Source organism: Zootoca vivipara, chromosome 13 (assembly GCF_965207765.1).
Source record: "Zootoca vivipara chromosome 13, rZooViv2.hap1.1, whole genome shotgun sequence".
NCBI classification, from domain to species: domain Eukaryota; kingdom Metazoa; phylum Chordata; class Lepidosauria; order Squamata; family Lacertidae; genus Zootoca; species Zootoca vivipara.
Window position 1 is genome coordinate 15,390,704 of NC_142596.1, and position 22,547 is coordinate 15,413,250.

A 22,547-nucleotide genomic window follows, 5' to 3' on the forward strand; every position below is an offset into this window, starting at 1 on the left:
AAACGCCCCCTATTGGTGTATAGGGTTTCCCTCAAAAAATAATTACGACCAGTCGGGCTGAACCTCCCAAGACACTCTAGGCTGCATGCAACATTTCTGAGCTCTACTGCCAAGGACACCTCCCTTTAGCTAAGCTCTAGTGCAAAATAAACAAGAGAGAACAGCTTTGGACTTACTCCCCCAAAGCCCACAGGACACAGAACTTAACAAAGCAGTGTGAACTGTCTTTGGAAAACATGGAGATAGCTTAACACCCAGCGGCGCAACACGAGGGAAAGGTTTTTGAGAGAAAGTCATTTTTATACCAACGAAGCCAAATGTTCAAGTATAGAGAAGTTTATTAGGCGAAAAGAAAGAAAAAGGGAAAGGCAACAAAACCTCTCCCACACATTCCACGCCCCCCCCCCCAAGCCTTGCAACTAAAATAAATAGTCAGTCTAACTTAACATGCTAATTGCTTGCTTAGTATTAGGTTTTGGAGCATGCACAAAGTTAATTTCAGAGAGGATTATTTGAGAAAGGGAGCTTCTTTGGACTCCTGATAAGCTGTGTTTGGGGTATAGTATGATGCCAGTAAAAGCTACCGTATTTTTCCGTGTATAATGCGCCCCCATTTATAAGATGCTCCCTATTTTGGGGGGCTCCAAATTAAGAAAACACCCCTCAGCACTACCCGTGTATAAGCCGAGCCCCAATTTTAAATCTCTTTTTTTGTGTAAAAAAACCTTAGTCTTATACACGGAAAAATACCGTACAATAGTTCCTTTTTGGAGACTCGTGGTATTTTGCCACAATCAGGAGAGAGCACTCCGTGTCTGATGTAGTAGTTTCTGTGGTCAGTTAGGCTGTTTCTACCTTCTTGTAAAAAGAAAAGGGGGGGGAGTAACCTCAGAATGGTTGTGAGAGGGATGTAATTCAGCAAATGCATTCATTCAATTTTAGGGTATAGATTCTTAAGGATATATTCTTTTGGATTACTCCACCCCCCCCCCCCCTAACGAAACTCTGAGACTTTAAGAAACCATCTCAGAGTTGGACTGATAGAGTGACTTCTGCAATAGCGTGCTGATTCTGAGGGGTCCTGGTTTATAAGCAGCAATTTGCCAATTATTAGGTTACTGTGTAAATAATATAAAGGTGGGTTTCTGTTTGTAGAAGGGCTGAACATATGGTGCTAGGAAGACTTCAGTTACCTATGTCTGTGTCTCACTGAGATTTGGGGGGGGGGGAAGCGTGCATTAATGAAATGACACTTTCTCTCTCATTTCCAGATGTTGTAGGAACCATTTCCTCCTTTGTGCCATAACGTCGACCAAAGCAATCCACTGACAGACAAAAATATTTCTTAGAGGTGTACTCAACTTAGACAAAAAAAAAATATTGCGGCTTACAGCAACTTGACAGTGCATGTGTGCCCAAAATAAACAGTGGTCACAAGTAAACAAAAGACAGTGAGAGCGGACTAGAGTAGTTTGGGTTAGCAAAGTAGAAGTGATACAAAATGTAAACGGACCCCTGACCATTAGGTCCAGTTGTGACCGACTCTGGGGTTGCGGCGCTCATCTTGCGTTATTGGCCGAGGGAGCCGGCGTACAGCTTCCAGGTCATGTGGCCAGCATGACTAAGCCGCTTCTGGTGAACCAGAGCAGCGCATGGAAATGCCATTTACCTTCCCGCTGTAGCGGTACCTATTTATCTACTTGCACTTTGACGTGCTTTCGAACTGCTAGGTTGGCAGGAGCTGGGACCAAGCAACGGGAGCTCACCCCATCACAGGGATTTGAACCACCGACCTTCTGATCAGCAAGCCCTAGGCTCAGTGGTTTGACCACAGCGCCACCTGGGTCCCCTCCCCAGTTTTTCCGGGTCATGTGGCCAGCATGACTAAGCCACTTCTGGCGAACCAGAGCAGCACACAGAAACCTTCCCGTCGGAGCGGTACCTATTTATCTACTTGCACTTTGACGTGCTTTCGAACAGCTAGGTGGGCAGGAGCTGGGACCGAGCAACAGGAGCTCACCCCATCACAGGGATTCGAACCGCCGACCTTCTGATCAGCAAGCCCTAGGCTCAGTTGTTTAACCCACAGCGCCAATTCCCCCCTCATACCATTTTTGAAATGAAAACAACCTTGCAGGCTGTGATGGATAGTGGGGAGAGTTGCTGACAGGCGGGTGGGGAATAGCTGGTGATGCCTTTCCCTTCCGGCCACCCCCCCCCTTCAAAATCGCCTCCCCTAAAAAAGGATATTGTAGAGTTGGAAAGGTTCAGAAAAGAACAACCAACCAAGGGGATGGAGAAATTACCTGGTGACGAAAGGTTACAGCAGAGTGGTCCCACCTGAACCAAAGGGCCAAATGTGGCCCCTGAAGCATTTTTGGGAGGCCTTCTGCAACATTTGATGCTCCCGCAACCCTCGCACTGCCTTCCCAAAGCTGGGAAAGTGAGACGGTGGGCTTTGGGAAGGAGGCGCGAGGGCTCTGACAGGATCCTAGAGCCTTTCCATCTCCTTCCCAAAGCATAGTCCATGCTTTTGCAGCTGTGGGAAGGTGTTCGGAGGGCTCCAGGACCCTGCCAGAGCCTTGTGACTCCTTCCCAAAGCCCGGTGCCTCACTTAGCTAAATTTGGGAAGGCAGTGTGAGGACTGGGGAAGGCATCAAATGTTGGTCTCGCTCCCCCCACCTGCGCAACAAGGCAGAGTGCTGCTCGGGTTCCATGTTGAAGTACTCTTGAGGCCCACTTGGTAATGAAAGGTGGGTTACAGCACCATTCTTTTATTGCACATTCGCAGTGATTTGTGCTCATGATGCTATTGGGACAGTCACATTTGATCCCACTTCAATACTACCATACTTTTCCATGTATAACATGCCCCCATGTGTAAGACACCCCCTATTTTTAATTACGAAAGTGGGGAGGAGCAGTTGTTGAGCTTTTTTGTGGAGGATTCACCAGAGTTGTTCAGCCCTTTTTAGGGGGGGGGGCAAGGATTGCCGAAAATCACTCACCCGCTGGCCAACACTAACACTCGCGCGCATCACAACAGCCTCCTAACATCTGTCCCCTCGCTGGCAGAAGCAGCCTATTGGCCACCCAATTGCCGCAGCAACACCCAATCAACACCATCCATGGCCAAAAACTCCAATAACACGCTGCAGACCATCATCTCCAGCTCACAACATCAACCAATCCCACGTCACCCCTAGGCACTACCCATGTATAACACGACCCACGATTTTCAACATAATTTTTCAGTAAAAAAAACCCTAGTCTTATACACAGAAAAGTATGGTATTTACACCTGCCAAAGGTTGGGGGTGATCACACTGCTTCATTTCCAATCAGTGCACATCCTGTGACTTCCTGCTGAGATCCTGTAACTTTTCATACCAAAAATATTCCGGTTTGGTTTTTGTCCCTGACTGTGCACATACGGGCAGCCCCTCTGGACAGCACAAATGTAGACGCATTGGGGGAGATTATAGAACAAACTAAAGCAGGATTTGGGAACTTGGGAGAGCAGGGACCCTACGTCTATACTCTAGCGCAGGCACCCCCAAATTTCGGCCCTCCAGATGTTTTGGACTACAATTCCCATCATCCCTGACCACTGGCCCTGTTAGCTAGGGATCATGGGAGTTGTAGGCCAAAACATCTGGAGGGCTGCAGTTTGGGGATGCCTGCTCTAGCGTCTCCACCCCCATTGTTCTGCCCGGACACAGAGGGCCTTCTGGCGGTTCCCTCACTGCGAGAAGCAAAGCTACAGGGAACCAGGCAGAGGGCCTTCTTGGTAGTGGCACCCGCCCTGTGGAACGCCCTCCCATCAGAAGTCAAAGAGATAAATAACTACCTTACATTTAGAAGACATCTGAAGGCAGCCCTGTTCAGGGAAGTTTTTAATGTGTGACGTTTTAATGTATTTTAAATCTTTGTTGGAAGCCGCCCAGAGTGGCTGGGGAAACACAGCCAGATGGGCGGGGTACAAATAAATTATTATTATTATTATTATTATTATTATTTTATTTTATATAGCATGCACTAGAGTTGTATTGTCTCCTCTTGTCAACTAGGCGTGTGCCACACAGTTGCTCAGGGCAGAATACAGAACTCTTCTCCTTTGACCACCTCAAGAACCCATTGAGGTAGATTCGGCTGACTGGCCCAAGGTCTCCCATTGAGCTTCATAGCCGAGTGGGAATTTGAACCCTGGTCTCCCAGGTCGTAATCGAACACCACACTAACAGCTGTACCACATTGGACATCCTACCCAAGGAAGGATAATTGGAACAAACCACCTGCCTGCTTTGAGACCCTTTCTTCCTAGATCAAGGTGGAATTACGGTGTGTCAGGGGAGCAAATGTGTGCTTGAAGAAGCTGGGAGTCTGTGACCGTAATAGATGTTGTTATTTATTTTTCTCCCGGAAGAGGAATATCAGGCACATGAGCTCAGATGCCTAAGGAATAAGCGTTCAATTTGAATCACATTAATGAAGAGGATTGACCCTGCCTAACACAATGTTTAGAAACAGCGTGTGTGGAGGTTAGGAAGGAATTGGAGGGAATACACAAGTCATATTTCTTTTGGAAATGTGAATTGGTGATGGGGTTAAGGTAGATTTCAAAAAAACCAAACAGTATTTTGGCTAGGCACTGTTCCCTAGCATTTAGCACAGATTTTTAAATCTCTTAGTCAGGCTGTATCTGGAGAGCACCATCACTTGCTGATAAATATCCAAGAAGCTTAATCATTGGGATAATTTTGTTTTAAAGCGGGGAGGGGGGAGCCGTAAGAGTTCAGATTTATTTGATCTGCAGTCTTGCCAAAGCAAATGTGTTTATATTTAATCAGGAGAATTTGTGGGGTGCTGGTGGGGACAACTGGTTTTTATAAGAGCCTGGGACAATGGCAGCTTCATATTTTTTTGGAAACCAAGTAATCTGGACTCTCTTCCTTCCTTTTATGTTGCTGGCTTAAGTCAATTCCTCTTTTTAAAAAAACCAAAGAAAGAAAGCATTACCTCCTTAAGAGGCAATTAGTAAGTGAATGTATATGAATTAGGGACCTGTTTACCCAAGCTGTTGAGCCAGGGAGAGATATATGGGACTTTAAAATAATAATAAGTACAATAAAACTTATTTCCTGCTCTTTTAATAAAAGTACACAGGGAGGTGTGCAGCATAATCACAGAGCTGTATAATACAATCAATTAAAAGTACATTTCCCCCTAAAAACAATAGGAAATATCATGTAATATGACCAACAGTTAACGAGTTCGAGTTCATAAGTTTATTGGACTAGCCATAGGCCTTGGCAAACGTTTATTAGGCAATGATGTTAATAAAATAAAGTACATTTCCTCCTAAAAGCACTAGCAAATATTATATAATACAACCAATGGTTAAATACTTCATAAGTTTATTGTTCTAGCCAAAGGCCATGAGAAACTTGTATTAGGCAAGAATATTAATAAAACAGTATAGGACATACATCCATAATCTAAAAACTACTTTTCCAAATTCCCGAGTGTTTTTCTGTTGTGCATCTCTGACAGCTCCAATTCTAATATTATTTTGTCTTTTTAAAATTCAGTTTGCCAGCATCAAACTCAAATTCAGCTTGATTTCAGATTAAACCCCAGAATCACCATAGCAATTTATAGTGATTTTATCTAACTCCCTTTTCCTGATCATAGAGTACCATTAGGTGTGTTATGAAACTTTTATTGTCACTTAAAAGAAAGAGAACCATTTCTCCTGGGATGTTTTCCAAGCTATAAGTGGTGCTCATCTAAGCACCATTTATACCTAGGACTGTGTTCACTAAAAATCATAATATTGGTCTTAGAGTGATTTATAGATAGGCTTCCCTGTTTACAGTTTATGCTGAACACTTCCAAGAGATTTTTGAGGCTCAATCAGGAAAGAGAGAGGAGCACTAAATCATCCGCATACATCAATTTTGAGATCTTTCTTTTCCTAATTACAGTGGTACCTAGGTACTCGAATGGCTTGGCTCCCGAATGCCGCAAACCCGGAAGTAAGTGTCCGATGGGTCTTCTGCGACTTCCACGGCTTCCAATTGAGTGCAGGAAGCTTCTGCAGCCAATTGGAAGCCGTGCCTTGGTTTTCAAATGGTTTTGGGAGTCGAACTGACTCCAAGAACAGATTAAGTTTGAGAACCAATGTACCACTGTACTTGAGAGAGTGAGTTTGCAGTGGTTAAATACAGCTCCAAAACATTACAGTGGTACCTCAGGTTACAAACGCTTCGGGTTACAAACTCTGCTAACCCGGAAATAGTACCCAGGTTTGTGAACTTTGCCCCAGGATGGGAACGGAAATCGTGCGGCGGTGGCAGGAGGCCCCATTAGCGAAAGCGTGCCTCAGGTTAAGAACTGTTTCAGGTTAAGAACAGACCTCCAGAACGAATTAAGTTCGTAACCCGAGGTGGTACTGTAAGATAAACATTTTTTTAAGAGTGGGAGCCAGAATGCAAACTTGCTTTACTCCTTGTGACGTTTTAAAAACATCAGTCATCCCACCATTTAAATCTACTCTGACGCTCATTTCTGTATTGTGAAGATTTGCTGGAAGAGATCAAGATTTGGAGATTTGCTCATAAAAAGTTTGTCAGATGATTATAGTGTCTCTTGACTATCGCTTCTCAGTCTGTAAGATCATTTCAGTCTTTTCATACCCTGTATTTCTCTACACAGACTAGCAGATTTGGTTTTTGGTGTATGTTCTGTTAAAGGACATGGGGGTCACTGATACTGAAAGTGGTTGCTTTCTGTTCATTCTAACACTTCAAAGGTGTTCACAAGTAAGCAATGAAGGAGAGGCTATATAATGCAATTGATAGCGTTTCCATGTTTGTTCAGTTGAGCATATGACCCTTAGATATGTCTACAGGACTCCCAAGAAGGATATAGAAATTACGTTAGAATACAAATTCCAACCATTTCAGGCCCTGTGCATTATACTTCTTGTCCCGAGACCAATGTGCCATTGGGGAAAAAATCTTCCAAGCCTAAAGGTAGCCAGAGACCTTCCGAGAGCTAAGAGTAAAAAGATGTTACACATTAAAGTGGCACAATAAAACCTAGGTGTGATCCATAAAAAAGCCTGTTGAAATCAAAGTGTTTTCTGAATTTCTGACCAGAGAGGCACAAAAAGGGAGCCTGACAGAATTCAATTGGGAGAGGATCTCTTGAACTTGTCTCACCTCCCATTCATCTCCACAGTAACACTAATTCTAGCATCATTCATCACTCCCTCACTCCATAACTCTTTTCCCTCCCACCTGCTATTTAACTTTTTTTCATTTGTCTCCGGATAACATTTCCAGAATTCATGTCAAGCCGGAACTAACACTTATTCGTTGGACTCGATCCTACTTGTGCTTTGCGTAGCAGCTGTGCTTCCTGAAGATGCACTGAGATTGCGCCAGCGTTTCTCATAGGAAGCATTCAACGTAAACAACACACTCGCTTTCTTAAGCTCCCACGTACACACATCATCAGGGATCTGGAGCTACACCATTCCTCCTAAAGCTCTGTCTGGTTATCCACAGATGGTATGTTTTGCGGTCGCTTTCCACGGGTCTCAGGCGTTCCTCTCTATCGGTGCATGCCATCAACATGCTTGAAGGAGCTGTGTTCTAGATGAATCCAAGTGAACAGGTCAGAGCTGTTGTAGAATTGTGGGGAAGAGATGAAGTTATGGACCAGGGATCCATTCTTGAAGCTTGCCTGGGGTGACTTTAGGCAAGGCACAGCCTTATCACTATCCACAATATCCACTATCCCTTTGGTAGCAAATTCAGGTGGTATCACCTGCCAATAAAAGACACTTGGTGGAGACCACCACTGTGTTTCTTTGTGTTAGTGTCCCAGGCATTCCTCCTGATTGGCTAGAGGTGAATCCAGCCCAGTGAGATGGACAGTGGGCAGCTTCCAGGGAAGGCAGGCGATTTTGCAGTGACTTTTATTTTGGGAATGACTGAATGTTCCCGCAAAGCCATTCGTACCAGAATTACGTAACCTAGCAGAGGCAGACTGGAAGGCGGAAGAGCTACAGCCAGAAATCACCAAGAGATGCAGTGGGTAGCCTACCCTGAATTGGAGTGTTTTGACTTTGCACGAACAACTTTAATGGTTCGTGACATACAGTTGGAATTATTGTTCTGGTAGCTGTTGACTCCTATACCTGAAGGAGCGACTTCACTGCCATCGTTCTGCCCGGACACTGAGATCCAACACCTAGGGCCTTCCGGCGATTTCCACACAGCGAGAAGTGAGGTTACAGGGAACCAGGCAGAGGGCCTTCTCGGTAGTGGCGCCCACCCTGTGGAACGCCCTTTCATCAGATGTTGAGGAGATGAGTAATTATATAACATTTAGGAAACATCTGGAGGCAGCCCTGTATAGGGAAGCTTTTTAAGGTTTAATGTTTTACTGTAATTTTTATATATGCTGGAATCCACCCAAAGTAGCTGGGGCAACCCAGTCAGATGGACGGGGTACAAATAATAAATTATTATTATTATTACCCAAGTGAGCCATAAGCAGAAGTTGTATTTGCAGATATAAAAGATTAACTAGTGGGTTTCTAACTGTGTTAACAATTGAATTTTTACTTCCGTATGTTAAGAGTGTGGCTTAAGGATGCAGTTTGTGGCTGTGGCAAGTTTATTCATGGTCCTCTTTAGATTGAAAGACAAGTATAAACCAGTGGGGATCTTAAGTGGAGGGGCTCATTCTGAATATATTTGCCAAATGAAAAGCCCAGCTGAAGGGGGTCCCTAATGACCTCAACTGAAATTCGGAATCTGAAAGCTGCTTAACTTGACATATCTATTGGCCCATTAGCCATTGATTTTAGTGGGATTAAGACTTCAATTCTAAAGGCCACAGTCCTCAGCCCACTCAATCAGGAAAAGACCTACTGGTCAATGTCTGCAGAACTGCTTGTACAAGAGATTTCAGGAATGCAATTCAACTATCACCAGGGCCTCCATTTTTTAGGTGGCTTAATTGTTTATAATTTAATTATTAGATTTTGTGAGAGTTGTATTCTTACTCCTGTAGGCCTAAATGGAATTATGCTGAAATCATTGTTGGAATGCCATTTTAAATGGCTTGTGGAGCCAGGTTTCAAACGAAGAAAGTGACAGCTTTTGAGAAAGTTGAGTTATTGCTTGGCTTGGTTGTTATAGAAAAGTTGTGGTGTTTTTAATTATTATTGTTACATAGCATGTGTAGCATTCTCAGTTGAAAGTGATTCGGATACAGTGGTGCCTCGCAAGACGAATTTAATTCGTTCTGTGAGTCAATTCGTTTTGCGAAAAATTCATCTAGCGAATCCCATAGGAATGCATTGAAATTTTAATTTAATTTTTTTTGCCCATAGGTACGCATTAATTGAATTTCAATGCATTCCTATGGGAAACCACGATTCGCTAGATGAATTTTTCACAAAACGAATTCGTCTAGCGAGGCATCCTCTGCTCAAAAAATCTCTTCGTTAAGCGAAAAATTCGTCTTACAGGGTATTCGTCTAGCGAGGCACCACTGTCCATCAAGGGAGTCACCAGTGGGCACAACTGGAATTCTGAGAAAGTGCTGTGGGCAGCGCAGCAGTCACGAAATGCCTGCAATAACAGTGTGGCACAACATAACCTCTGACAGGCATTATCCTAAGACTCTTAAAATGGGCCATTTTAAATATTCAGCGGTATGAATATTTAGCATTCTTGGGCTGAAGGCAAGAACCAGCAATGGGAGGGGATTGTTCATCCCACCACTCAACCCGTGTAGACTAGGCTTCCACAAACTCGGCCCTCCGGATGTTTTGAGACTACAGTTCCCATCATCCCTGACCACTGGTCCTGCTAGCTAGGGATGATGGGAGTTGTAGGCCAAAAAACATCTGGAGATCTGAGTTTGAGGAAGCCTGATGTAGACTCTCTGCTAGCCTGCTACTGGCTCTGACCTCAGCTGTGAAGGAGGATGCCAGCTTGCTGCCTTCCAGATGTTCTGGCTCGCATCTTCCTTCAGCCCCCAGACAGCATGCCCATCTGGATCGTACATGGCTGTTGAAGGCTGCTCTGTTGTCTTTGCTGGCACAGCTGCAAATTTCAACTTGGTTGTTGTAGCACTGTGGAGCAGCCACGAGGCAATGGAAATCTGCTTTTGTTTGTGTCGCTGTACCAATTGGAAGAGTACGGAAGGATTCGTCACAAATCTTGGTTTGGGAAACTATAAGCATCATGCTAAAATATGTGTACTGCTTTTATGAAATATGGAACTCCCAACTGAGATGAGACAGGCACGCTCCTTGCTGAACTCCAGCGTTTGTTGGGAGAGGCACTCGTTTAAGTATTTGGGTACTGAGCCATTTAGGTTTGTACTCCTGCACACCTTGAATTGGGCTCAGTAGTTCACAAAAGACTGGCATTATACGAGCCCATTGAGTTGTCCAGCTCAACAGTGCTGGACTGTTGAGCTGGACAACTGTTTCTCATGTTCCCCATCTTGAGTTTTGGTTTGCATATTATTTTGGAGTGTGAATTAGGTAATTTTGCCCTTCCTTGCAATTTGAATATTGAATTTCTGAATAAAGTTTCTCCTCCATCCCTAGTTGTACCCCAGCAGCTGGTACAACTCAGGCAATTCAGAGTTGACAATTCAATGTACAACTCTACAATTCAGAGACATACTCTGTGAATGAGAGCCGAAAAGCAATGCACACAAGTTTTGTAAAGGGGTGTGTGTGTGTGGGGGGGGGAACTGAGTGAATAGTGGTTTGTTTTAAGACTACCTAGATGTCCAAGTAAAGATTAGTCCAGGGAACCTTTTGGCTCACTTTCTTGACTGCTCTGTAGCACCAGCTCCCCCGAAAATTATTCTTTCTGTTCTCATTATATCTGCTGGCCTGCCTGCTGCCTTTCACAATAACAGCTGGTGATAAGGCACGACAGCTTCCTGCAACAACCTTGTGTTAGAATTCTTGAAATGTGAAAACGGACTTCTGTACAGCGGTTATATTTGTCCCCTGGGGCAGGAAGCGTGCTGTGGCAATCTATCAGACACCCCTCCCAAAGGCATTTCAAACGTAAAGAATCCATCAAGCCATCCTCTCTTTTGGTGGTATCTGACTGGACTTGCAATTCATGTTAAATCTGACAAACTTGTGCTTGCAAGTGAATGAGAAAGTGGCTGTATTGCTCATGCTTATGTAATTCTGAGATGTGTAGTTTTGTGTTTTTCCCTTGCAGAAACTTAATGCTTCCTCCGCCAGGACTTCTTAGTTTCCACATTTCTCACCACCCCACTCCTGATTTGTTCCTGATTAGGGTGGGAAAAAAATCAAAGATTTAAAAAAATAAATAAATGGATTTTTTAAAATTTAAATCGGATTTATTTTTATTTAAATTGAATTTTAAAATAAAATGCCTTTGGAGAAAAAAAATCTTTCTAAAGATAGTTTTTTTATTTAAATTACATTATAGTTCAAAGGCTATTCATCAGGAAATAAGGATTTGTTTTAAGTTTTTCATGTGTGCTAAAACTCAGTTTAAGGGGGTTTTTTAATTAAAAAAATTGTTTAACCACACCAGTTTACAAGCATGGATACATATGCTATAATGTTGTTGTTTTGGTTAAATAAATTGTTTAAATTGTTATTAAGGAAATGATTATTTTTCTCCTTCCAACAAAGTACCACAGAAAAGTTGTCCGAATATAAACAGTTAACTTATTAAACCTCAGAATAATTTCATAATTATCTGCCTATGTGTTTATAATAGGATAACCAAATCAGTAATTTTTGATATAACTGTAAAAACTACTCTGAAATTTTATTATTCCAAAAATGAAAACTTCATCTGGTTGTCAATATTAAGATCATACTAGCAAGAACGAGTCTTTTTGTAAAACAAAAAAGATTTAAATCAAGTCTTACTGCCTAGTGATTTAAATCGTGGTTTAAATCGATTTGATTTGAATCAAATCCACCCTGTTACTGATACTTCAGGCCTTACCTTGGAATTGCTAGAATTTCTTACCTGATATAAAAATGGTTAATAGTGGCACTTAAAGGAATCGTGAATCTTTTATTCTATGTGTTGTACAGTTCTGGTGTTCAGCCCAGTGAACCAAGAGCCCTGATTGGATGTGTCCGTTGAAGTAAATCATCTCGGAACATATGTGTAATCACCATGGGTTGTAATCCATTGTCAACTCTGCGTTACAAAGATGCCTGCAAATATGACACGAAGGCTGGCAACATCAACCATGTGGAAATCCCTTGCAGGCAACCACAGTGCCTGGAGGCAGACAGGCCATGTATCCATAGTACAGTAGTGACCATAGGACAAATGACCCTTGGGAGGAACGCAGAGAGAAGATGGTGCTTCTGTGGCAACACAACCTTCATCTGCCCCAGCTGTAACAAAATATGCCTCCCCCATATTGGTCTCTACAGCCACAGCAGGCCCAATGGCACCCTCTCCCATGGTTTCCTGAGCCAGACAGATGCCAGTGTATCCATTGTGCAGTTTCGCTGGCACCACAGGACTTCTGTTTCCTCCCCTATGACCCCCCCCAAATCTGCTCCAGAGGGGTGCCCCTAACGCTTCGGAGTTGATTTTTAGGGCACATAGGAGAGGCAGGGACAGTAGAGACTAGAGAGGGAGGGAGGGGAAACTTCATTGCTCACATAGAAGTTTGCTGAGCCAGTGGATTTGCAATGTTACCCGATCCTGCGATGGGTGTTGGAATCGCTTTGTTGACAGTACCAATGGAGCGCCTCCTGTTGCCTCGAAATGACTAATCTCAAAAGTGTTAGAAAAAAATGACCGGGGGAAATGGCATTAATACTGGCCAGAAGTATGCTTTGGCCCCAGCCAGAGGACTGAGGGCTACTGGGCCATATGTGAGTCAAAGAGTTACAGAGTTTTTGTATTGCTACTTTGTCAGCAGCCTTAAGATTCATTTGATTGAAAAGGTGGGCATCAAACTTGCAAGAGGTCAGGGGCTGAACCTTTGCATGCAGAACCTATTCTCTGCCACTAAGCTACAGTTTCTCCCTGTTAAGTGTAAGGAAAACCAAAAACACTGGTTTGTTGGAAAGAGAGGTGTTGCCCTCCTAAGTTTTTTTTAAAACAACCATAGAAACCTAGATCTGAACAATCAAGGCTGTTTGGTTTAGCCCTGACGGGAAGAGAGTGTTATGCCAGAGGGTTACTGGGGAAAAGTAGAAACATCCGAGAAGGAGGGGAGGATTACTGGAAGGGTAAAGAAAGGGCTTGGGTGGTAGGTTCTGTGGAATAATTCTCTTTGTAAGCAGAATGGTGCTTCATAGCAGAAGATCAAACACAAGACAAGTAATGTTGAGGGGTACATTGTGCGCACAGAGAGCTCACTGAACTCATTCATGAAAACAGCCAGGGTAATAGCCTGGTTTAAGGTGAGGCCTTTGATGAAGGCTGTGTGTTCGCTTTGCCCCCCTACGAGGAGAAATTCACACCTCTTTCCGAATTCTTAACTTTCTTAAAGAAGTCTCTCAATTTCAGCTTTTCTCAGTTTCGTTTCCAGTCTTTTAAGCTTGGTTCACCCAGTTGGGAATCCTGCCCCTTGAAAAGCTGCAGGAAAATCCATATGCATTTTTCTGCACAATAGGTATTTTTGTGCACAATTTTCCTGAGTATAAACATTTTACAAGCAATTTCCCTCTCATATATTGCATTTCTGTATGTTGTCTTCATTAATATACACATTGATGTTTGCATTGTATGTTTGGAGAGTTGCATCACAAGGTGGGGGGAAAGCGTGGGTTTCAAAGGAGAGCTGTGTTTCAGTTTGGATATTGATCTAGGAAGTGAAAATCTGCATAAAAATATGAGCTAAATCAACTTCCACCCATCTTCTAACTGTGCCACCATCTTGCCCATTGATTTGTTGGCTTGGCAAGTCTTAGCATTTCCTGCTTTTGGCACTCTCTTCTGTTCACCTTTTGTCTGTCTCTCCACACACACACACACACCCGAACAAATGCTCCAAGCACTACATACCATTGCTGCCTCTGTGGTTTTCTGGAGAGAACAAAGGCGGTAGGAGCCAAGTATGGCCTGGATCCATTTGTGCCTTGAACTGGCTGACTCTGGGCATGTTGTCAGGTGCCCTTGTACTTCCGCAAACCAAAGTAAGAATTGGGCAAAACAGAAGGAACTCTTGAGAACCTAAGGCTAGATCTAAACAGCTTTCCTGGGAAAATTGCCATATCCTAATTAGTTTATGTTGCAACTCCCCCCCCCCCAAATCTTGTGTTGGATTAAGGTTGTGCCCAGACAGCAGTTTCACTCATTTATTTATTTGTCTCATTTTTACTGACCTCACTCTTGGAGGAACCCTGGAGTACCCCACAGATAATTGTGGTCCGCTAGGTCAAATGAGGCATTCCCCCACCTACTTCAGTCTTCCTCCAGCCAACCTTCGCCTCCTTCCCTTCTTCCTTATAGCCAGTTCAGAAAGTGGCACTGCCTTCCAGCTTCCTCCCCTTTAGTCTCAGTGTTGACCCCTTGCAGAATTCAGCTGGGAGGAGGGGGGGGGGGAAATTGAAATAGTTGGTTCTGGTTCCGCCTGCTTGTCATCTTCCTGCCCTTCTGACTGTCCAGTTCCAGTGGGCACCAGCCACGAATGCCACTAATGTCTTAGCCACACTCTTTGATTCTCTTCTTCCAACCTTCCTTGCTCGGATGTTTTGCATGAGTGGAAGCCTACAAATTTAGTGACAGTTACTCAAAATTAAATAAAATAAATCAAGTATTCCGTGAGTTCTGCTCCAGTAACTTCTTCAAGTTGGTTTCCTGTGCATTAACCTTTTTTAAAAAAGAAGAAGAAGAAGACGGTTGAATTCTAAAGCATTGTTTTGGCTCTTATATCGCAGATTAAAAGACACCCTCTGGTTGTTTATATATAAATATGAAACAATTATGATCCAGTCATCCAGAGAAGCTCGTTGAAGGCATGTTATGAAACATGGGTGAACCTTGGAAATAACCTTTAATGCCAGAATTATGGCAACAGCTTGAAATTTACCTGTACTGTAGATGTCTGTGTAATTAGGCAGCTTGAAATTACAATAATAGCCTAATACATAAACTATTCATTTTTACTTTTTGATGGAGGTGATCATTATGTTCGTGAATTTGAACAGCTTTATAGATTTACCTTGCATTGAGATCAAATTATGTATGCTTTTATTTTATTTTCAGAAATAAATAATATTTTTAGGGGAGTGGTTTGGAGGGTAAGGATATAAAATGCTGGTTTCAGATTTTACCTTCGCCATGAATGGTGTCAAGTGGATCTAGACAAGCCCCTTATCTCCTGGCCAGCCTTGCTGTGCTATGGTGAGAGAATGACTGAGGTGATTTTATGTGAAGTACATCAAGAAAAAATGCCTATATACATTAGGGCTGAGGAAACATTTGTAGTCCAAGGGCCACATTTCCTTTAAGGCAGCACTCTGGGGGCCAGATGCCAGTGTGTTGGGGGCTGGTTGAGTTAGGATGAGAATGATGCTGGGGAGAACTCTAGCAGGTTGTGGGGGACCAGGGTGGATAAAAATCAATGATTTTTTAAATAAAAAATCTGATTTTTAATTGTATACAATTAAAATACAATTAAAAATACAATTAAAAATACAATTAAAAATACAATTAAAAATCAGATTTTTTTATTTTAATCAGATTTTCTTTTTTAAAAACCGCTTTTGGAAGAAAAATCTTTCTAAAGATAGTTTTGTGTTTAAGTTACATTATAGTCCAAAGGCTGTTCATCAGGAAATAAGGATTTGTTTTAAGTTTTTCATGTGTGCTAAAACTCAGTCTAAGTTTAACCACATCAGTTAACAAACATGGATACATATGTTATAATGATATTGCTTTAGTTAAATAAATTGTTTAAATTGTTATTAAGGAAATGATTATTTTTCTCCTTCCAATAAATTACAGAAAGTTGTCCAAATATAAACAGTTAACTTATTAAACCTCACAATAATTTCATAATTATCTGCCTATGTGTTTCTAATAGTATAACCAAATCAGTAATTTTTGATATAACTGTAAATACTACTCTGAAAATTTATGATTCCAAAAATGAAACCTTCTTCTGGTTGTAAATATTAAGATTATACCAGCAAGAATGAGTCTTTATGTAAAAGAAAAAAAGATTTAAATCTACTCTTACTGACTAGTGGTTTAAATCGTGATTTAAATCGGTTTGATTTTAATCAAATCTACCCTGTAGGGGACCCACAAGAAGTGAGGGAATTAGCCAGCAGAGATCCAAGGGAATCCTGGAGGGGAAGTTTCTCCAATCTGCTCCCCGCACTGAGCCCCTCTGCCTCCCCAGTTCCTGCTGGATCCTCCTGTTCTGTAGAAACCGCTTGTGAGCAAACATGACCTGCTGGAGGCTAGCCAAGGGTTTGGGTACTCCACATAGGGTAAGGCTACTCGCTTTGCAAGAGCAGGAGATGCCCATTCCATCTCCCAGGTCCAGGAGGAGCCAGAAGAGAAGAGCAACAGAGGCTGCAGCTTGTGTTGGTGAAGCAAAGCCCTTGCAGAAATGCCCCCCCCCCAGACCCCAACATTCAGCCCATTCTCTACTTAAGTCAGAAAAGGAGAGAGCTAAGGGTCGGGTCAACTTCTATGGCTCTGAGCTAGCTAGGAAGTCTGCATTGTGTACTAATGAATAGGGGATCAGGAATGTGGAGGATTGCCTAAAGTACCGTATTTTTCCGTGTATAAGACTAGTTTTTTTTAACAAACAAACAAAAAGGTTTATAATTGGGGCTCGTCTTATACATGGGTAATGCTGAGGGGTGTTTTCTTAATTTGGAGTCCCCTAAAATAGGGGGCGAGGGACGCAGGTGGCGCTGTGGGTTAAACCACAGAGTCTAGGGCTTGCTGATCACAAGGTCGGCGGTTCGAATCCCTGCAACGGGGTGAGCTCCCGTTGCTCGGTCCCAGCTCCTGCCCACCTAGCAGTTCGAAAGCACATCAAAGTGCAAGTAGATAAATAGGGACCGCTCCGGCGGGAAGGTAAACAGCGTTTCCGTGCGCTGCTCTGGTTCGCCAGAAGCAGCTTTGTCATGCTGGCCACATGACCCGGAAGCTGTCTGCGGACAAACGCCGGCTCCCTTGGCCTATAGAGCGAGATGAGCGCCGCAACCCCAGAGTCAGACACGACTGGACCTGATGGTCAGGGGCCCTTTAAAATAGGGGGCGTCTTATACATGGGGACGTCTTATACACGGAAAAATACGGTACCTTAGGGGCTTATGCATCGCAGCAGCCTAACAAAAAACTTTGGAAAGGAACTCTTGCCTACTGCTTTGGGGAGCTGGGAGTCCGGACACAGTAGTGGTGGGCAGGCTCTGAGACAAAAGTCAGTGTGGAGCAATGAATGTTAATTTTCTTGGAGGACTCTATCTTCCACCCAGGCAAGGAAGAGCCATTAGCAGAGTTCAAGCATACCTGGAAGACCTGCTCCCTGCCTTGCAGACCTTTTTCCTCCCTGACTGACTCCAGCTACAAAAGCTTGAGGCTGCAGAACTGACTTGGGCTGGGGTGTTGTTTAGGGTTTGTTGTTGTTGTTGTGGGGGTTGTTGCTGTTGATTGGTATAATTCCCCCCCCCCATCTATATTTTTGCTGAAGCAAAAAGAAAAGAAAGATGCCCATTCCTGCCACCTGTAACACGGGTGGCATGCCATGAGAAAACATGGTGTGAATCGGCCTCCTCAAAGTGTCCCCCAAAGCTGAACTTCTGTGACCCTGTTATAGGAAAAAGCTTACTTTTCTGCCTCACCCTGAATATGAAAAGGCATTTTCCACAAAAGTCTGATCTGGTACATGATTGACATTTAATAACAGAAAGAAACCGGTGGAAAGATTTTGGGACACCTTGCACGGAGTTAATTAACTCTCATGCCACAGGGTAAAAGTCTCCTTCCCATTCAGTGCTGTTGCCTTTGCTAAAAAGGGTGATTTTGAAAGGAAATGCAAAAAGGAATTCACTTTCAGCTAATTATAACAGAGTCTATTAGCAATGCGCCCTTGCCCTGATGGAAAGGGGGTTGAACTTGGACTTCTCTGGAAATGCAGCCACTGAAGTTATTTTAATTAAAGCTTGTCTGTTGATACTCGTTTATTCCCTGTGGGGGGTTATTGGCTGAGCTGACGGTGCTGCTTGCATTAGATGTGATACTGGATTTGAGAATTAATTAGGACAAGGTTGCAGACTCCTGCTTGCAACTTGCACGTGCTGGAGTTATCACGGACTCTCACAATCGGGGCCTTTTCCGCCAATCACATTGATATGAGGAGGAGTGCAAATATCTATAAGAAAGTCAAGATAGCAGGACCAGTTTTATAAAGGCCTTTGCTTCTTTGGGGAGAGTCTTGGCCATCAAAATCTGTAGGTACGCCCACACTATGCTTATAAGAGAAGCCTAGGAGCCGGGCTCATGTTGTTGTTGTTTAGTCATTTAGTCGTGTCCGACTCTTCGTGACCCCATGGACCATAGCACGCCAGGCACTCCTGTCTTGCACTGCCTCCTGCAGTTTGGTCAAACTCATGTTCGTAGCTTCGAGAACACTGTCCAACCATCTTGTCCTCTGTCGTCCCCTTCTCCTAGTGCCCTCAATCTTTCCCAACATCAGGGTCTTTTCCAAGGATTCTTCTCTTCTCATGAGGTGGCCAAAGTATTGGAGCCTCAGCTTCACGATCTGTCCTTCCAGGGAGCACTCAGGGCTGATTCCCTTAAAAATGGATAGGTTTGATCTTCTTGCAGTCCATGGGACTCTCAAGAGTCTCCTCCAGCACCACAATTCAAAAGCATCAATTCTTCGGCGGGCTCATAGTTATAATCAAACCCTGAAGTAGGAGTGACTTGGATGGGAGTGAGACCTAAGGGGAAATAGCAAGAAGGAGGTATGAGGAATAGAGCCAGGATCTCAAGGCAACAAACAAGGCAGATATCCAGCATTCAGCGTTTACTCAAGCGGAGAATTGCTGCTGCAATGAACAGGCAGCCTCACGCCTGCAGCTGAGGCCTTATATAAAGCTCCTGGGTCATTTGGGGTTGGTGTGTAGTGCAGCCAAGCAGAACTCTGTGGGTGGAGTGAGTGAAGCCTCTTAAGGGTTGAGCCCTCCTGGCTTCACCACTGCTGAGCAAGGCTTTGAGCCTTGGGTCTTCCACAAGCCGCTGCGTTCAAAATGTCCTCCCCTAGCCTGGGGATGGGCTTAGTTAGTGCTGAACACAGAGCGGCGGAAGAAATGATTCTGCTACTTTTGGATCCCACCCACCTCCTGCTCCCTTTCCCAAATTCTTGTTGTTTTTCTACTGCTCTGCAGTATACCCACAAACCCTTTGTGGGGAGCGGGCAGGGCTATGCCAGGGCTAACCAACTTGGTAGACTTATCAGCACAGGGTAAGGGAAATCACACAAATAACCCACAGCAATGCGTGGCAGGGCCAGCTGTTGTTGTTGTTGTTTAGTCGTTTAGTCGTGTCCGACTCTTCGTGACCCCATGGACCATAGCACGCCAGGCACTCCTGTCTTGCACTGCCTCCCGCAGTTTGGTCAAACTCATGTTCGTAGCTTCGAGAACACTGTCCAACCATCTTGTCCTCTGTCGTCCCCTTCTCCTAGTGCCCTCAATCTTTCCCAACATCAGGGTCTTTTCCAAAGATTCTTCTCTTCTCATGAGGTGGCCAAAGTATTGGAGCCTCAGCTTCACGATCTGTCCTTCCAGGGAGCACTCAGGGCTGATTTCCTTAAGAATGGATAGGTTTGATCTTCTAGCAGTCCATGGGACTCTCAAGAGTCTCCTCCAGCACCATAATTCAAAAGCATCAATTCTTCGACGATCAGCCTTCTTTATGGTCCAGCTCTCACTTCCATACATCACTACTGGGAAAACCATAGCTTTAACTATACGGACCTTTGTCGGCAAAGTGATGTCTCTGCTTTTTAAGATGCTGTCTAGGTTTGTCATTGCTTTTCTCCCAAGAAGCAGGCGTCTTTTAATTTCGTGACTGCTGTCACCATCTGCAGTGATCAAGGAGCCCAAGAAAGTAAAATCTCTCACTGCCTCCATTTCTTCCCCTTCTATTTGCCAGGAGGTGATTGGACCAGTGGCCATGATCTTGGTTTTTTTGATGTTGAGCTTCAGACCATATTTTGCGCTCTCCTCTTTCACCCTCATTAAAAGGTTCTTTAATTCCTCCTCGCTTTCTGCCATCAAGGTTGTGTCATCTGCATATCTGAGGTTGTTGATATTTCTTCCGGCAATCTTAATTCCGGCTTGGGATTCATCTAGTCCAGCCTTTCGCATGATGAATTCTGCATATAAGTTAAATAAGCAGGGAGACAATATACAACCTTGTCGTACTCCTTTCCCAATTTTGAACCAATCAGTTGTTCCATATCCAGTTCTAACTGTAGCTTCTTGTCCCACATAGAGATTTCCCAGGAGACAGATGAGGTGATCAGGCACTCCCATTTCTTTAAGAACTTGCCATAGTTTGCTGTGGTCGACACAGTCAAAGGCTTTTGCATAGTCAATGAAGCAAAAGTAGACGTTTTTCTGGAACTCTCTAGCTTTCTCCATAATCCAGCGCATGTTTGCTATTTGGTCTCTGGTTCCTCTGCCCTTTCGAAATCCAGCTTGCACTTCATGGATCAATGCCTTGTCGTGGCGAAGGGGCTTGAATAACTCAGAGAAGCTATGAGCTATGCCATGCAGGGCCACCCAAGATGGACAGGTCATAGTGGAGAGTTTTGACTAAACGTGATCCACCTGGAGAAGGAACTGGCAAGCCACTCCAGTATCCCTGCCAAGAAAACTCCATGGACAAAGACAACAGGCAGGGCCAGCTAGTTTTATTATAAAAGCATGCAGTGGGTCTATGCTATAAGGAAGCAGCTGAGGTCAGACTTTTTCCCAGTACAGGCACTCCACCCCCTGCCCCCCAATGCATGACCACATATACATGTTGCACAGGGAAATAAATATTGGTTGGCTGCTCCTACCTGTGGCTCAAATCCCCACTCCTGGCATCCTCTTTCTATGCGCCTCCGGATGGAAACATGCAGATGGGGACAGGTATACCCCTGCTTTGTCGTTTACATACAGTCTTCTCTTGTATATTATTTACTGCAACGCGATGAAATGTCTAATTACTGGCACGACGTCTGAGAACTGAACCACTGGTATATCGCAGGTGGACCCTTTATTACTGCGTTTGCAATTCTCCAAGATAAAATCTAAATTGGAAAGGGAAGAAACGAACACTGAACCACTGATATATTTACAAATGCACTCTTTATTTACTGCATTTGCAGTTGTTTAAGATATAACCTATTTGGGAAAGAAACTACGTTTGCCATTTTTATGTACGTTTACTTTTTGTTTTGCAGATAGTTGCCTAAGGGATTTTATCTTACGTCGATAGAGATAGGCAGGGGGAAGGGACCGGAACATATGGTATTGGTGTCTGTCTGCTGTGCCGCTGGGTCCTAAAGCAGCTCTTGGCACCCCAGAGGATAGGCGACCCAGTGCGCCACTAGCTGCACCGCCCTGGGCCAGTGGGAGAGGCGCAAATCCTAACAAGGTGGGGTTGGGGCGCGGAAGAGGAGGGGTGGTGGGGAGAGAGTGTGAGTAGCTGAGCCGATTGGGGAGGCTGAGGGCAACAAGAGTTGCTGGGACAAAACAGAGAGGGGAGGAGGAAATCAAAGAAGTGAAATACTACTGCCTGGAAGTTGTTCGGGGTTGCTGCCCAGGAGAGACTGGAGGGAAGGCTTGGGGCAGCAGCCCTGAGTGAGGGAAGGCAGCAGTCCTAGCAGTGTACTTGAGTCTCTCTCTCCCTCCCTCCCTCTGCCTCTCCCTCCTCATCCCACACCTTCCTTGTTCAAGTGGCGTGCTCCCCACTTTACGAAATTTCACTTACATGCGCAGAGGCCCGGAACGTCACCCCACATAAGTGAGGGAATGCCTGTATATAGATCAGTGGTTCCTAAAGTGGGTGGTAGCATCCCTAGGTGGGATTACCTAGGGGTGTGTGTGTGCAAAGAAGCAAGGGGTCAACATGCGGGCAGCGGTGCTGGAAGTTTAATTGACTTGAAAAGCTAGTGGATCCAGTTCATCAATTTTGTTGAACTGATTAATTGTTTAAAATGTATTCTGAATTAATACTCTTGAATTTTATTGTGTTATTATCTTCCTTAGTGGTTTGTGCAAACCACCATTCTGAATAATGCTATTTATAGGGTAGGGGGCACTGGGGATGAGTTTATGGAACGGGGGTGGTGGTCCCCAAAAGTCTGGGAACTGCAGTCGATTAGTTGCGGGGGGTGGGACGGGACTGTGGGCCAGGTCACTCTGCATCTGAGTGCGCAAAGATTGAATTCTGCAAGCCCCCCTAGCTCACTTGTCCAAAAACCTACCGTAAATTCTGTTCTACCCCTAGAGTGTG

General features: G+C 44.1%; 1 protein-coding gene across 2 annotated transcripts in view; it reads left to right on the plus strand.

Annotated features, from left to right (window-relative positions):
* Nucleotides 1-22,547, plus strand: part of ADAMTSL3 (ADAMTS like 3) — a 266,235-nt gene that overhangs the window by 26,873 nt on the left and 216,815 nt on the right. The window lies entirely within an intron of this gene.